Genomic DNA, 17,643 nt, shown 5'->3' with positions numbered 1-17,643 from the left:
AAGGTCCAACAGCTACAATTTCTTTCTCCTGCAAGAAGTTAACTGAAAGTTTTTTGGAGTTGTTAACACAGATATGGCATCCACCGAGTGTTGTCCTGTCGCGTCTCCTTTAAATTATTTCCAATAAGATGTTAAACTATTAATTTAATAAAATCAATAATTAAAAAAATAATTGAGTAAGTCAAAAGCACATTGCAAATAAACATTAATTACAAATCAAGAAGCATGGCGCGTCCGAGGGTGAGTAGATACCGAATAAGAATATAATCACCCTCGGACGCGCAATGCTTATTTACAACAGCCTTCCTTCCTAAGAATCAGCCCTTCCGTGGTGTAGAGAGAGGTTGTTGTTACACTCCAAGGTGTTCCCCAGGTTGCCTTTCCTGAGCTTCGATCTTCCGGCTCTCGTTTAGTAGCTGTTGGAAACTACGCTGCATTAGGCCTACTAATTGTGTATGGGGTGTAGAGACAGGTTGTGTTACACTCCAAGGTTTTCACCAGGTTGCCTTTCCTGAGCTTCGATCTTCATGCTCTCGTTTAGTAGGTGTCGGAAAGTAGGCTGCATTAGGCCTACAAATTGGGTATGGGGTGGAGAGAGATGGTGTGTTACACTCCAAGGTGTTCCCCAGGTTTCCTTGCCATTGCTTCGGTCTTCCGACTCTCGTTTAGTAGTTGTAGAAAAGTACACAGCATTAGGCCTACAAAATGGGTATGGGGTGGAGAGAGATGGTGTGTTACACTCCAAGGTGTTCCCCAGGTTGCCTTTCCTGAGCTTCGATCTTCATGCTCTCGTTTAGTAGGTGTCGGAAAGTAGGCTGCATTAGGCCTAAAAAATGGGGAATGGGGTGGAGAGAGATGGTGTGTTACACTCCAAGGTGTTCTCCAGGTTTCCTCGCCATTGCTTCGATCTTCCGACTCTCGTTTAGTAGTTGTAGAAAACTACACTGCATTAGGCCTACAAAATGGGTATCGGGTGGAGAGAGATGGTGTGTTACACTCCAAGGTGTTCCCCAGGTTTCCTTGCCATTGCTTCGGTCTTCCGACTCTCGTTTAGTAGTTGTAGAAAAGTACACAGCATTAGGCCTACAAAATGGGTATGGGGTGGAGAGAGATGGTGTGTTACACTCCAAGGTGTTCCCCAGGTTGCCTTTCCTGAGCTTCGATCTTCCGGCTCTCGTTTAGTAGCTGTTGGAAACTACGCTGCATTAGGCCTACTAATTGTGTATGGGGTGTAGAGACAGGTTGTGTTACACTCCAAGGTTTTCACCAGGTTGCCTTTCCTGAGCTTCGATCTTCATGCTCTCGTTTAGTAGGTGTCGGAAAGTAGGCTGCATTAGGCCTACAAATTGGGTATGGGGTGGAGAGAGATGGTGTGTTACACTCCAAGGTGTTCCCCAGGTTTCCTTGCCATTGCTTCGGTCTTCCGACTCTCGTTTAGTAGTTGTAGAAAAGAACACAGCATTAGGCCTACAAAATGGGTATGGGGTGGAGAGAGATGGTGTGTTACACTCCAAGGTGTTCCCCAGGTTGCCTTTCCTGAGCTTCGATCTTCATGCTCTCGTTTAGTAGGTGTCGGAAAGTAGGCTGCATTAGGCCTAAAAAATGGGGAATGGGGTGGAGAGAGATGGTGTGTTACACTCCAAGGTGTTCTCCAGGTTTCCTCGCCATTGCTTCGATCTTCCGACTCTCGTTTAGTAGTTGTAGAAAACTACACTGCATTAGGCCTACAAAATGGGTATCGGGTGGAGAGAGATGGTGTGTTACACTCCAAGGTGTTCCCCAGGTTTCCTTGCCATTGCTTCGGTCTTCCGACTCTCGTTTAGTAGTTGTAGAAAAGTACACAGCATTAGGCCTACAAAATGGGTATGGGGTGGAGAGAGATGGTGTGTTACACTCCAAGGTGTTCCCCAGGTTGCCTTTCCTGAGCTTCTATCTTCAGGCTCTCATTAAATTGTGGTTAAATGGAACAACTGCATTTGGCGTACTAGTTGGTTTGGGGCCTACTATCGGTGTCTGCCACTCCTTGCTGTTCTCCTGGTTTCCTGTCCTGAAATTCCATTTTCAGCCTCTCGTTAAGTAGTTGTTAATGTTAGACTGCATTTGGCCTACTAGTTGGGTTGGGGCCTACTATCGGTGTCTGCCACTCCTTGCTGTTCTCCTCCACTGAACAAAGCTGTGCCGCCTGTTTACTACGGTTGCCAATTTTGAACTGCATTTCGACTACTTACTGATTTGGCCCTACTCTCTGTGTCAGCCTCTCATTCCAGTTGTCCTCCACTGCAATGCCCCCTGGTTATTCCTGTGTTACCAATTTTGAACTGCATTTAGCCCACTTTCTTCTTTGGGCCTATATCTGTGTTTCCACTTCATCGTGCCCATTGCCCAGCCAGTGATAGATGAGTCTGCTGGTACATTGACCCATAACGCAACATTCCCCGTGCACGCTACACAACAACATTGTGACCCTGCTGAAAGTCAGGTTGCTCTTCCCGCATACCATACCACCTTACACGGGGACAAAGAGGAAGGTGCAGATGAAAGTGCAGGTTCCTTCATCAGGTGGGGGGAGGAATACTAGTTGGCGACGTCACTGGCACAGGGCCTCTCATAGTACGCAAAAGTGTTGCTGCCGGTGGGAGGCGCCCCCGCCGTGCAAACACACCGCTGTACTTTGAGGGGCCCTGTGCCAGTGCCAATGCCAACGAGTGGGCCCCCCCTGCTTGCTCAGGATCACAGCACTTGCAAAGTTGAAATACTTACCTCTCCCTGCTCCACTGCCGTGACGTGGTCCAGATTTACTGGGCCCACTAATTACTTGAACCAGCCCTACCCCCCACAACTTTAGCCAAATGACCCCCAATTTCAAATGCCTTCCAATTATTTTAAGGTAAATTACGCTTGACAAGCTTCATTAAGAAGAATGGATGGTTTTGACATTAAAATGGGCACTCTAGGTGTTTTCCTGGCCCCCACTCACTGCCGACTATGCTGCCCCATTGACTTGCATTGGGTTTCGTGTTTCGGTCGATCCCGACTTTACGTCATAATCGGCCGATTTCACTCGACCCGACTTTGGACATAGTCGGGTTTCGCAAAACCCGGCTCGACTCTAAAAAGGTCAAGGTCGCTCAACTCTACTTATAACCATGTGATATCTAAGTTTTTCTTTTTTAATAAATTTGCAAAAATTACTACATTTCTGTTTTATTTTCAGTCAAGGTGAGGTGCACGGAGTGTACATTAATGAGAAAAAAAAAAAACTTTTTTTGAATTTACTATATGGTTACAATGAAACAAAGAATGAAAAATTTAAAGGGGTCTGAATACTTTCCATACCCACTGTAAATAATGTGATGAAGCATAACTACAAAAACAATGTGCAGAGGGTGCCATTGTATGCATTTCATTTGCAATTGGAGCAGGACCTAGACAATGTAAGTAGTAACCACATACCATAAAGTTCTATGCAGTATGCCCCCTCGTGGTGACTGATCTCCCCCCATAAATGACAGCCTAAGGTTCATTTTCCTTTTTCATTAATAGGTTCTGCTCATTGTGGTGATCCACAAAGTATTATGGGACTCTGGACCTTTGTTCCTCCTCAACAAAACATGCAAAGTTGTTATAGGAACAGAGATTAAGCATGTCTGGCGTGATTGCCACTTTATGTGGCTGTAGATGATCCATATTGTACTCATGGGCTTCACCCACAGGTTGTAAAGGCCAAAGAAATTGAATATTTTACCACTAGATAGAGGCAGAAGAGCAGTGCACGCGTATAGTTTATGTCCAGCACTTGCTCGATCATATTTCTTGTCTTTCTTGTTGTTGTTGACAGTTTCTTTACTGTTCTTGTCATTTGCAGGCTTCAGGCTGAGTGTATCTCCCTCCCTTGCCAGCTCCTGCTCCGTGTCAGCTTGTATTAAACAAACTGGCCTTAGTTTCAGGCCTTGCATCCTGCCATGGGGGGTATGACGAGGGATGAGCATTGGCATTGCTCCTTCTCTGTCCTTCGGTGGGGGGAGCATATTAAGCCCACATCATTCACAAGTCGCCATGGGCTGTGCTATATAACATATGTATAGTAGGAAGAGGCCGGGGTCACCATGGATTTTACATACTGTACCAGGACTTCCAAAAAATTTAGGTTACAGAAAAAATATATAAAAAAACACATGTATATATACCATATGCATGTATAGATCACCAGCTCCAGTTAACCCCTTTCTGAAATTTGAAGTATATATATTTACTTTTTTTTACTATGTATACCCCTGCTCACATGTAAAGCTCCATGGAATAAATGGTGTTTTAATAATAAATAATAATAACATAGAAGGGAAGGACTTCCCAACCAATAAAGTATATATATATATATATATATATATATATATATATATATACATCATGGCGATCGCACACGTACAGAAGCTGTGCACATGCATTCGCCGCCGGGTATTCAGCGAGCATCACAACTGACACCCAACTCTCACTGCCCGGAGTGGAGCCAATCCCATACATGCTGTGATAGACATCCCCTCTCCCATCTGACCGGCGCCTCTGTGATGTCATCGTGAGGGCCCGATTGTTGCAATGGTGACCCGAGGTCGCTATGATGACTTCTCGATCACCAGGTTATGGCAAGCCCCTTAGACTATGCTCAGAGCATGGTTTAGGGGCTTGTGTCAGTGCAACACTTCATAACAGAGATCAGACTGCTGAAAGTCAAAGTCCCATAGAGGGATTAAGTTAAAAAGTAAAAACATAGTAAAAATGCTTTCAAAAAAGAATTTAAAAAGAAAAGGTTGATGTGGTGATGCGCCCTCTGCTCGATGTCCTCATATGAACTCGAGCCCGGGAACTTTTCAGAATATTTTCCCACGCTCGAGTTCATATGAGGACATCCAGCAGAGGGCGCATCACCGCGACTCGAGGTAACTACAGGTCATTCCCCTGCATTCCATTCATTCCCCAGGTTTTTACAGTCATGAGCACAGCTGCATTAGCAGAGCTCCAGGGTGTGAAATGATTTAACCCCTTCAGATGGATTTACAGCGTGGGACAAGACTGAACGACAGAAGGTATGGAATATTGTTGTTTTTTTTTAACTTTATTCCTGGTGACAAGGGTCTTCAGGTGGATTAAGAGCATAATAAATTATTAAAACACCATGTGTCTTTATTTCATTAAAATACTTTGCAATAATGTGTGTGTTTTATTAACCATTTCGTACTATTGGATTAGTAATGGATAGGTGTCATAATCGACGCCTCTCCATTATTAATCTGGCTTAATGTCACCTTACAATAGCAAGGTGACATTAACCCTTCATTACCCCATATCCCACCGCTACACGGGAATGGGAAGAGAGTGGCCAAGTGCCAGAATAGGCGCATCTTCCAGATGTGCCTTTTCTGGGGTGGCTGGGGGCAGATGTTTTTAGCCAGGGGGGGGGGGCAATAACCATGGACCCTCTCCAGGCTATTAATATCTGCCCTCAGTCACTGGCTTTACAACTCTGGCGGAGAAAATTGAGCGAGAGCCCACGCCAATTTTTTCCGGGATTTAACCCTTTAATTTAATAGCTAGAACGGCCAAATTTTACACCAAGACACTTCTTACATTACTATAGAGGAATATGTAATAAAAGAAGGGATATGAGATGGTTTACTGTATGTAAACCATGTCTCATATCATGTCGAGTTTGAGAAGGAGATAGGAAAAGCCGGCAATTGAATTACCGGCTCTTCTATCTAGCGCTGAATTAAATATATATATATATATATATATATATATACACCCCTATACTATGTGTAGACATTTATCTTAGCTATTCTATTCTAACCTGTCAGTGTGATTTTACTGGACACCGCAATGAATTGCTAGCTTTTCTATAGAACGCCGCTCCGTATTTCTCGCAAGTCACACTCTTGGTCCGTGTGTAATCCGTATTTTTCTCGCCCCCATGGACTTTCATTGGCGTATTTTTGCGCAATACAGTGACAAATGCAGCATGCTGTGATTTTCTATGGCCGTAGAAGACCGTATAATACGGATCAGGAAAATATGGCAGATAGGAGCAGGGGCATAGAGAATCATTGTACCGTATGCAATCCATATTTTCTGCACCTCTCATATGTCCGTAAAACTTGCTAGTGTGACGCCGGCCTAAAAGTGAGAGATTGCCTCAATATTTTTCTTTTTCCAATTTCAATGCCCATATTGACTATACTGCAAACTAATTTTGTGGGGAACTGTAGATCTGTATGTATGTTCCTTCTAGATGACAAATTCTGTTTTGTAAATCTGTATTAATCTGAATGACATGAAATCAACCCTGTTATATTTTATTTATAACAGTAATTGTGGCTACAAAAAATATGGCGTAAGCTTTGTTCCACAGGACAATCATTCATAGCTTATAAATTCGACATTTCTTTAGCCAATTTTTTTTATAGCAATTATGAGATAAATGCTGTGATTGTTATTCGTGTTTATCAGTCTATTTTTGTAGGGTATTTAATTTGAGTTTTACATTAAAGACTTCAGTTTGTTAAAGCTATCATTCAGTATCCAGTAATGAAGTAATAATCCATTCCCAGCACTGATGCTCACTGGGAAAAAAAGCTTCAGTCATCTTGACTTCTGACATTTGCACAAACTGTTGGCTAAAGAAGGAAAGAAATTGAGATACTGTGAAGTTATTATGGAAAATAGTCACCCAGTTTTTCTTCTCTGCCAGTTTGGGAAATAATGAACCAGGCAGTACCGTTCTGTGACACTTTTCATATTTGTTATTTTGTATGTTTGCTATTATGCAAAAGTACATTAAAAAATATACAAATTCCATTGGCTTAAAGGGAACCTCTTCAGTAGATAATGCTATTAACCTGTAAATGTAGGGTTAATCTGCAGGTCAACAGTGTTAAAAAAAAATTCCCAGCCTCTGTTTTCGAAAGCGCAGCACCTGGGAGAAAATGAACATTATTCCTCCCAGGAGCCGCCAGCTTTCAGCTATATAGATGTGCCTGCAGTGGTTACAATTATCACTCATAGCACCATAAGTGGTGGCCGTAAGCACACGCCTGCACTTTTTACTGACAGCTGGCTCTGTACTGATGAACTGGAATTCGAGCTATTAGTCCAAGTGATGGGAGTGCTTACAGCCTGTGCTCAACGTTCTATGAGCAGCAGTGACTGTAGCTATGTTGGAACACTTGTACAGCTGAAATCCGGTGACTCTCAAAAGGTATAAAGTTCATGTTCTCCCAGGAGCCGCACCTTCAGTAAGGAGGCCAGAGACCTGTCTAATAACCTGCAGATTAATTCAAAAAATTGAAGGTTAATAGCGTTATCCAATGTGACACATTCCCTTTAACAATGAAAAAATTACTTATTCATATAATTAGTTAATGATAAAAATGAATCTACAGTAGATTTAAAAACATGATTATTTTTCCCCACTGGCAGACACGGACAGAAGAGGGCCCTTGCGCCAGAACAATAGATGGGCCAGTTGCAGCCCAAGAGCTCATTATAATGCATAATTACGGATGCGTTGGCGATGGAAATCGGGCCGCTTACTTCTAGGGCCCCCGTGTTGCAATAATGATGTGTCAGCCCCTTTTCTTTATTGTACGTCATTTTGGATGATATCCATTACGACTAGTCTAACCAGAAAACCATGTATGAAAGCTGCCTTATTTCACTAACTGTATTAGATTTTTAAGCTACAAGTCAGTCAAGATCATGAGGAAGAGTAGATAAACTTAAGATCTCCTTTGACCACTGGGAAATTTAGGCTTTAACCATAAAATAAATATAAACTATGGACAAACATTTTGGGAAACACATTTATTTGGCAATTTGGTGGACAATTTTGATTTTGGCAAATACCAGGAGAAGATTACCTACAAATCTGCATTTTGTCATCTATACAGTTCAGTTGGGGAGGGGCTATGTAGCAGTTGGATTAAGCCCTTTCATTCCATTGAAGGGGAAGACATTTTGAACAAATTTGTTGGAGTGGTTGGTGTGAGGGGCAGAGAGGGCCAAAGTCATGGCCCACATAGGTGTCTGCTTTAGCGTGCCCCGACCACCCGCATCACATATATACAGTCCCACTGTCTCACTTGCCTGGTTTTCCGAGGCCTCCCTCAGACACAGAGGCACTTCTTCCTTTGATCTGGCACATAAACAGACAGAGTCCAATTCTAACTTTAAATGTAGAACTTTACTCATTTTCAATCGCAGCATGTCCACAGCAGTTACAGTATCAACACAGAGCTCTGCACTGATCGCATCCTTCACTTTCCCTGTGCTTTTCTCTATGTCCTTTAGGTTGTACTCGGTTTGTCCAGTCTCAACTGGTACCGCAGCGTACTCCCTGTTCAGCTTCACTTCGTTTAGGGGCTCCCCTGTCCGTTTCGCACCAGACATGAGGGCATCTGACCACGTAGAAAGCTGCCACATCTTGGAGCGACCAGCGTACTTATACTGCTGCACTTCTGGCCCACTGGCCCTGGATGGCTGGGCTCTTTGCTTATAATGTTACGGAGCTGACCAACCTGACTGAATAGGAACATGAAAAACCTCTATCTTATCCATGGTTAGCTCCTCCTATGTGAACTATATACACTGTTGTACCCCATCTAGTGTCCACCTTGAGGTACTGTGCTTTCCCTATCTACACAACATATGTACATAGCAGCATCAGGAACATTATACATATAATTATATACAACAATTAATACACAGTTTGACGGCATTACAAGGCAGCAATATACATACAGTTAACCGGGACGTGTTTGGGGTACAAGACCGTTTTTATGACCCCCTTACATTGGCATAAAGTCCTTCTGTGTTCAGGCATGACTATACCCCAAAACACAAAGCAAAGTCCATTAAGGCAGTTTGTTCAGGACAGTTCCTCCGAACTCAGCTTTTCTGATAGATACCAGAATTGCTTTTTCCTGCCTAAGGCCCAGGGAAGCTCACACTTTGGGTCACCACATGAATGAGGCTGGCCAGTTACATCCCATGGTCCAAAACAATAATACAGCTCAAGACTATGTCATCTGTGAAGTGTGATGGTGGTGGTGGTAGTGATGCTCCTCAACTAACTTTGTCCAGCCACTACAGTCTCTGTCTGGATTTCAATGCAGCTTCCTCCAGCTTTGTCCTTACTTCCGGACAGCACGCGATGTCCTCTTCTTCCATGTTTGCTCTTCACTTCTGACAAAAGGAAGAACTCTGGCGTCACAACTGTGTCACCCGAGATGATGACTAGGCCTTGATCAATGCATCACAACATATGTCATGATTTCAGAAGCCTACTCAGTGCTGGAATCGCCAGAGCAGAGTGAAGACAGAGGAAGAGGAATTCACATGTGGTGCAAAAATAAAGAAGATTTTGAAAGAAGCAAGGCTGAGGACCAGATGGGAGGCTGTGGTGGCCGGACAGGTGAGCAGCAAGGTAAATATTTTTATATTTTTTCTTAACACTTTTCATAGCCTTCTGGTAGATGACAATTTTGCAGAATTTCCACAAAGCCAATACCAAAAAATACTGATTTGGAATGCTAATTTTTGGGAACAATTTGAGGCAACCTCATTTTACTGTCAACAAATTTGTTCATCTCTAGTCATTCATAATATTAGTGTCTTAATATGTGACAGAGGGGCCTTCAGGCTCCTCTGAGTCTAGGGCTTAGGTACAATGTGTTATTTTTCACGACCTATAACTCTGTCTCTGCCCCGCGAATGCAAAAAAGCCTCCCTCACTCTTCCTCTCCCTGCATATATTCATATTAATGTACACACATCTGCTCAGTAATGGGTATGTCAGGATTATAACTGAGATGCCAATTAGTTTCTTTGCTGGCACATAGCACTGGCAAGCTCTGCCTCATCCTACAAAGATCACTTTTATCTGTGCTCGCTGTTCCCTCTCCTGTGCCTGACGCTCAATCCCATGAGAATTTCCCATAGCAGATTTGCTACCTAAAGACCAGCACAGTGTTAGCTGGAGGGCACAGGGCTACACTGCTTGTTTTGCCAGTGCAGCTTTCATTATGTTCTGTGTACTCACTTCTCAAAATCTCATCAATGCTTAAAGTTCCCTGTAGATTTTCTCTGTGAGAAAAATAAATAGAAGGTGCATTTTGTCATTCTTGTCTGTGTCATAAGGGAAGAATGTAATAGTTGCATTGCATTACTTAATAATATATACCTAAATCAAATGGAAGTTGTCTAAACTGTACATACTGGTAATGAATACCTGTAAAATGTAATATTCCGTATATGTGAAACACCATGCTTACAAAATAAATAAATTGGGATTTAGGCAAAGCTTGCTTTCTTGTACCTTGATGCTTATCCAATGTTTCTAAAATATTTAGAGGTTTGTTCACTCTCACCTTTCATCCAGCCCATACTGTAAGTGAAAAAAGCATAGAAGTGTTTGCACCGAGTCATATACACTGCTCAAAAAAATAAAGGGAACACTAAAATACCACATCCTAGATATCTCAGAATGAAATATTCCAGTTGCAAATGTTTATTCATTGTATAGTGGAATGTGTTCAGAGCAATAAAACATAACAGTTATCAATGTAAATTAAAAGGAATATCCCATGGATGTCTGGATTTGGAATGATACTCAAAATCAAAGTGAAAAATCAAATTACAGGCTGATCAAACTTCAGTGGAAATGCCTCATGACAAGGAAAAAATGCTCAATATTGTGTGTGGCCTCCACGTGCCTGTATGATCTCCCTGCTGTACAAAGCCTGGGCATGCTCCTGATGAGGCGGCGGATGGTCTCCTGAGGGATCTCCTCCCAAACCTGGACTAAAGCATTTGCCAACTTCACGACAGTCTGTGGTGCAACATGATGTTGGTGGATGGAGCACGGTGTTTGGCTGTGAGCACAACCCCCATCTGTGGACGTCGGGCACTCAGGCCATACTCATGGAGTTGGTTTCTAACTGTTTGTGCAGACACATGCTCATTTGTTGCCGGCTGGGGGTCACTTTCAAGGGCTCTGGCAATGCTTCTCCTGTTCCTCCTTGCACAAAGATGGAGGTATCGGTCCTGATGCTGAGTTGTTGCCCTCCTACGGCCCCCTCTACGTTTCCTGGTGTACTGGCCTGTCTCCCGGTAGTGCCTTCAGCCTCTGGACACTACGCTGACAGACACAGCAAACCTTCTTGCAACAGCTCGCATTGTTGTGCCATCCTGGATGAGATGCACCACCTGAGCCACTTGTGTGGGTTGTAGAGTTCGTCTCATGCTACCACGAGTGTGAAAGCACAAACAACATTCAAAAGTGACCAAATCATCAGCCAGAAAGCATTGGTACTGAGATGTGGTCTGTGGTCCCTACCTGCAAAACCACTCCTTTATTGAGGGTGTCTTGATAATTACCAATAATTTCCATCTGTTGACTATTCCATTTGCCCAACAGCATTTGAACTTGATTGGGCAGTTTGATTTCACAGAAGTTTGATTTACTTGGAGTTATATTCTGCTGTTTAAGTGTTCCCTTTATTTTTTTGAGCAGTGTACATACAGGTGCTTCTCACAAATTTAGAATATCATCAAAAAGTTAATTTATTTCAGTTCTTCAATACAAAAAGTGAAACTCAAATATTATATAGAGTCATTACAGACAGAGTGATCTATTTCAAGTGTTAATTTTTGTTAATGTTGATGATTATGTCTTATAGCCAAAGAAAACTCAAAAGTCATTATCTCAGTAAATTAGCATACTTTATAACACCAGCTTGAAAAATTATTTTAAAATCCCAAATGTTGGCCTACCGCCAGATAAGTACTGTGGCGATAGCAAGTCATGCAGGGGATTCGTGAACCAGTGTGCGATACATCTTGAGCTTCTGGCTGCACGTTTCCCCTCAGAACGGGCTAAAGTGGGATTCATAATATCTCTCTTGTCGGACAGGGCGTTGGAGTGGGCTACACCACTGTGGGAGCGTGACAATCATGTGGTGCAGAGTGCTTTGCGGTTCCTGAGCATTCTGAAACACGTCTTTTTGGGACCTCAAGTCACCCATGATACAGGGCTCCAACTGCTGGCACTGACACAGTGCTCATCCTTGGTCAGCCATTTTTCTGTCCACTTCCGGACTTTAGCATTTGAGCTGGAGTGGCCGGATAAAGCCCTCATCCCTGTATTTTTAAGGGGGCTGGCTGACCATGTGAAGGACGCTTTGGCCACTAGGGAGATTCCCACCACACTGCAGGAGTTAATAGCTGTATCAACTCGCATCGACCTTCATTTTAACGAGCGAAGGTTGGAGCGAGCCCCGTGTAGGCAGAGGTTTCGGCTGGCTCCCACCTTCACCATACCTCTGGAATCTCCGGTCCAGGCATCTGAGCCACATGAGGCCATTGAGGTGTTACGAGCGGGATCTAAGTCTCGGATCGCTCGTGCACTCAAGGTCTGTCATGTCTGCCAGCGGTCAGGACATCTTGCCTCCAGATGTTCCCAGCGGTCGGGAAAACATCAGCGTCTAGTGGATGTAGGAGGAGGTACAATAGACACGGCGACGTTTTCCTCCATACTGTCCTTCAAAGGGACAATCACCTTTGACCTGTCCACTCTTACAGTCGAGCTGTGTGTGGATTTCGGAGCGGAAGGGAATTTTAAGTCCTCTGCCTTCACCCAACACCACGCAATACCCCTGGTGATGCTTGCCAAGCCGGTGACTGTACGAGTGGTGAATGGGTCGACTCTGCCCTCTCAAATAACACACCAGACCTTCCCATTTACTTTATCCATGTGTCCATCCCATCAGGAGATTATCTCCCTGCTAGTCATTCCCAAGGAAATTGATGAGGTTCTGTTAGGGATACCATGGCTACGCTACCACTTTCCTCATATAGAGTGGTCCTCTGGGAGAATTCTGGGATGGAGTGAATCTTGTGAGGGTAGATGTCTGAGGGAGTGCATTCAGGTTGCTACTACTGAAGTACCCGCAGATCTTTCTTCTCTCCCCAAGCACTTTTGGGCCTATGCGGACATGTTCTCCAAGAGGGCTGCGGAGACCCTTCCACCCCATCGCCGCTATGACTGTCCTATTGACCTCTTGCCTGGTGCAGAGCCTCCCCGGGATCGAGTCTATCCACTATCTCTCCCGGAGATGGAGGCGATGACCCAATACATTCAGGAGAATCTGGCAAGAGGATTCATTAGGAAGTCAGTGTCACCTGCAGGGGTGGGGTTCTTCTTCGTGCAGAAGAAAAACGGAGAACTACGTCCATGCATAGATTACAGGGGTCTAAACACAATCACTGTTAAGAACAAATACCCTCTGCCTCTGATATCTGAGCTATTCGATAGGTTGCGGGGAGCGAGGGTATTTACTAAACTTGATCTGCGGGGTGCTTACAACCTGATTCGCATCCGTGAGGGGGACGAATGGAAGACGGCATTTAACACCAGGGACGGGCACTATGAATACCTGGTGATGCCCTTCGGGTTCTGTAATGCTCCTGCCGTTTTCCAAAACTTTGTGAATGATATCTTATGGGATATGCTCACCACCTCGGTCATAGCCTATCTGGATGATATTCTCATCTACTCTCCAGATATAGACTCCCATTGGAGAGATGTTTGCAAAGTCTTCGACCTCCTACTGGCAAACTCCCTCTATGTCAAGTTGAAGAAGTGTCTGTTTGATCAGGAGTCCTTGCCTTTCCTGGGTTATAACATCTCAGCCCAGGGATTAGCTATGGATCCTGCCAAGCTACAAGCAGTGATGGACTGGCAGGAACCTCAGTCTCTCAAAGTGGTGCAGCGCTTTATGGGGTTCATTAATTACTATCGCCAGTTCATTCCGCACTTCTTCACTTTGGTAGCTCCCTTGGTAGTCCTCTCCAAGAAGGGTGCAAATCCCAAATTGTGGTCGGAGGAGGACTCCAAGGCCTTCCTCTCTATTAAGTCTCATTTTGCTAGCGCTCCCATCCTACATCGCCCTGATGTAGATAAACCATTTATAATGGAGGAGGATGCCTCATCCGTCAGTGCTGGAGCAGCCCTCTTCCAAAAAGATCCTCAAGGTCGGAAGCATCCTTGCTTCTTCTTCTCCAAGACCTTCACAGCTGCAGAGAGGAATTATTCCATCGGGGACAGGGAGTTGCTAGCTATGAAATTGGCCTTCTCAGAGTGGAGACACCTCCTGGAGGGGGCTCATTTTACCATCCAAGTGTATGCTGACCACAAAAATTTGCTTTATTTACAGACTGCCCAGCGGCTAAACTCTCGCCAGGTTAGATGGTCCTTGATCTTTTCCCGCTTCCACTTCACCCTCCATTATCTTTCCGGGGAGAAGAACATCCATGCTGACACTCTCTCCTGATACGTAGTGTCATCAGTAGAGGAGAAGGAGGAGGCCTCAGTTAATTGTCCATTCGGAGAGCCTGAGGACCGTGGACCAGGGTTCGCTAGAGTCTCTGCCCCCGAGCAAGACCTTTGTGTCATCTAATATGCGACCGGAGGTTCTCTCTTGGGCTCACTCGTCCACGGTGGGTGGACATTTTGGGACCAAGAGGCCATCTGAGCTTCTGGCGAGGACGTACTGATGGCTGCATATGGCCCGTGACATCGGAGACTATATTCGGGCGTGTGTCTCTCCTGCGCCAAGAATAAGTCTCCTTGACAACGGCCTGCTAGGCTACTTTACCCCCTGCCGGTGGCAGTCAGGCCCTGGAAAATGGTCGGGATGGACTTTGTGGTGGGCTTACCCAAGTCCCGTAGCGGCACCATTTTGGTAGTCACCGACCATTTTTCCACAATGGTTCACTTGGTACCTCTTCCACGACTACCTTCTGCACGAGACTTGGCAACGTTGTTTATTAAGCACGTTTTCCGCCTACAAGGTATGCCAGACAAAATTGTCAGTGACCGGGGTCCCCAGATTGCGTCTCGCTTCTGGAGAGAGCTGTGTCATCTTCTCAGCATCGAGCTGAATCTCTCTTCAGCATACTATCCTGAGACAAATGGGTTGGTAGAGAGGGCCAACCAGACCCTGGTCACATATCTGCGACATTTTGTCTCAGCCAGGCTGGATGACTGGGCATCCTTGCTACCATTGGCGTAGTTTGCGCTGAACAATGCCATAGACAACTCCACTTGGCAGACCCCCTTCCTCCTTAATTATGGCCAGCTGTGGGTTCCTGTCCCCTTGCCCATGTCTTCCACCAACTTCAGGGTTGCAGACTGGGCTGTGGAGGCACGTGACATTTGGAACCGCACACAGGATGCTATCCGGGCCTCCAAGGAAAGAATGAGGGTCTCCGCCGATGCACATCCGTCCGACCTTTGCTCCAGGCGATTTAGTGTGGCTCTCCGCCCGTAACATCAGGCTGTGAGTTGAGTCCACTAAGTTTGCGCCTCGCTACCTAGGTCCCTTCAAGGTCCTGGAACAGGTTAATCCTGTGGTCTACCGTCTGGCTCTTCCTCCATGCCTAGGCATCACCGACACCTATCATGTGTCCCTCCTAAAGCCCGTCCACATGTCGCAGTTTTCCAAGTTATCTGCTGGGACATTGGGCTTGTCCACGGATGAATACGAGGTGAATGTCATCATGGGGTGTAGGGTGGTATGTGGCAAAAATTTCTATTTGGTGGATTGTTAGGGTCGTGGCCCAGAGGACAGGTCCTGGGAGCCTGTTGATCACATTCAGGCTCATTCCTGCCTTCGAGCATAGTGAGGCCCAAGGAGGGGGGGCATGTTAGGTGTCGAGTTCCCACTGCTGCACAGGGGGGATCTCAAACCATCTCTGCTGTGGTCTCCCATTTTCCTCCAGCCGCAGTGGAGTCTTCTCAGCAGAGATGTCGATCCCAGCGTCTGGCTCGAGCTGATACAGTGCAGCTGGTTACTGCTGTCCTTCCAGGCTCAGCCATTGTAACCAGTACTGATCAACGGGGAGCAGGCGTCCCTGGGACTAAGTCCTGCTTTTCTTCTTCTGAGCATGCCCAAGGGGTGACGTCTCATTGTAGGTCGGGGTCACATGCTCAGGTCATGCAGAAGCTCCTATTGGACCACAAGGAAAGTCCTGGAGAGCTTCCGCTATAAAAGGTTCTTATGGCCGCACGGCCATGCGTTAGTATAAACTTATTATTGTGTGTGTGGATGTATGCCTGTCGATTGATGAAAGCTCCAAATCATTCCCATCCCTAGTGTTGTTGGCTGTTCGTGAATGGTGGAAGCTACCAAGCGCCTGACAGTGCTATCCCGCACAGCTAGCACAAGATACAGCGTCTGATAGCAGTGACCGCCAGACTCTTTCCCTGAGTCTTGGGACAGAGTTCTGTGACTCTTTGCTTGCTCTCTTTGTGTGGTACCACGGCCCTGTGATGCAACAGGGTTCGCTTCCTTCATACCTGGTGAAGCTAACCAGTGTGTGTATCCACATTATACCGCCATATAGTCCGCATTACTCAGCAGAAGGTTCCATCTCTGCACGGTGGACCCCGGGCTGCAAACGCACCTTATACCATCCTTATAATTATTTGGTGTGCTCCGCTAGCCCTAACATTAAATCTCTCAATGTTCAGTGAAAAACTGAGAGAAGCAGGAAGAGAAGCTCGTTGACACGTAACCGTAAGTGTGAAAATCACATATGAGTGAAGTGGCCATGTGATGACTGCTGGAACCAGCAAGCAAAGCTGAATCCTAGGAGTGAGCATATTACACGCCATTAGGATTGGCTACAGGCTTCAATTTATAATTAAAGGACTCACCCAGGTTTGAGATGAAAGTCTGCAGTCACTATAGGTGGCTGCAGGCTTCTGAATTCTCACAGCGCATGCACTGCACACATTTAGGATTTTACCTTGCATAAGTATGTGATTTGTACTTATGGCCACATTCTGACTAGACATGTCCGGCCTCACTCAATTAATTTTCATTGAGTAAGGCCATGCATGTCTAGTCAACACGTGACCATATGTACAGTATGCAAATTGATATTCCCCCATGCTACCCCACACACTACTAAGTCTTTATTCTGTGCCCACTCACACTTTTCTCCTCACAAACCATCTCTATGCACTATTACTCTCAATAGTTTCCTCACACATTTACCCTATCAATCTCCATACTGTCTCCTCACGCATCTATTTGACTCCCCTTACTTTGTCCTGATATACAGTTGTGCTCAAAAGCAGAATTTTTGCTTTCTTGGCCTTTTTTCAGAGAATATGAATGATAACACCAAAACTTTTTTCCACTCATGGTTATTGGTTGGGTGAAGCCATTTATTGTCAAACTAATGTGTTTTCTCTTTTTAAGTCATAATGACAACCCAAAACATCCAAATGACCCTGATCAAAAGTTTACATACCATGGTGATTTTGGACTCATAAGTTGACATAAATGGGTTTGACTGGCTACTAAAGGTAACACCTGTGACCCGTTTGCTTGAAATAAATGTGTGTAAATAAAAGCTGAGTAAGTTTCTTGGATCCAGACAGACTCTTGCATCTTTCATCCAGCCACTGACATTTCTGGATTGTGAGTCATGGGGAAAGCAAAATAATTGTCAACTGATAAAAGGTAGTTGAACTGTATAAAATAGGAAAGGGATACAAAAAGATATCCAAGGAATTGATAATGC

This window comes from Ranitomeya imitator, chromosome 4, assembly GCF_032444005.1.
Source record: "Ranitomeya imitator isolate aRanImi1 chromosome 4, aRanImi1.pri, whole genome shotgun sequence".
Lineage (NCBI taxonomy): Eukaryota > Metazoa > Chordata > Amphibia > Anura > Dendrobatidae > Ranitomeya > Ranitomeya imitator.
The sequence above is the reverse complement of the archived record's forward strand: the minus strand, read 5'-3'. Positions refer to the sequence as shown.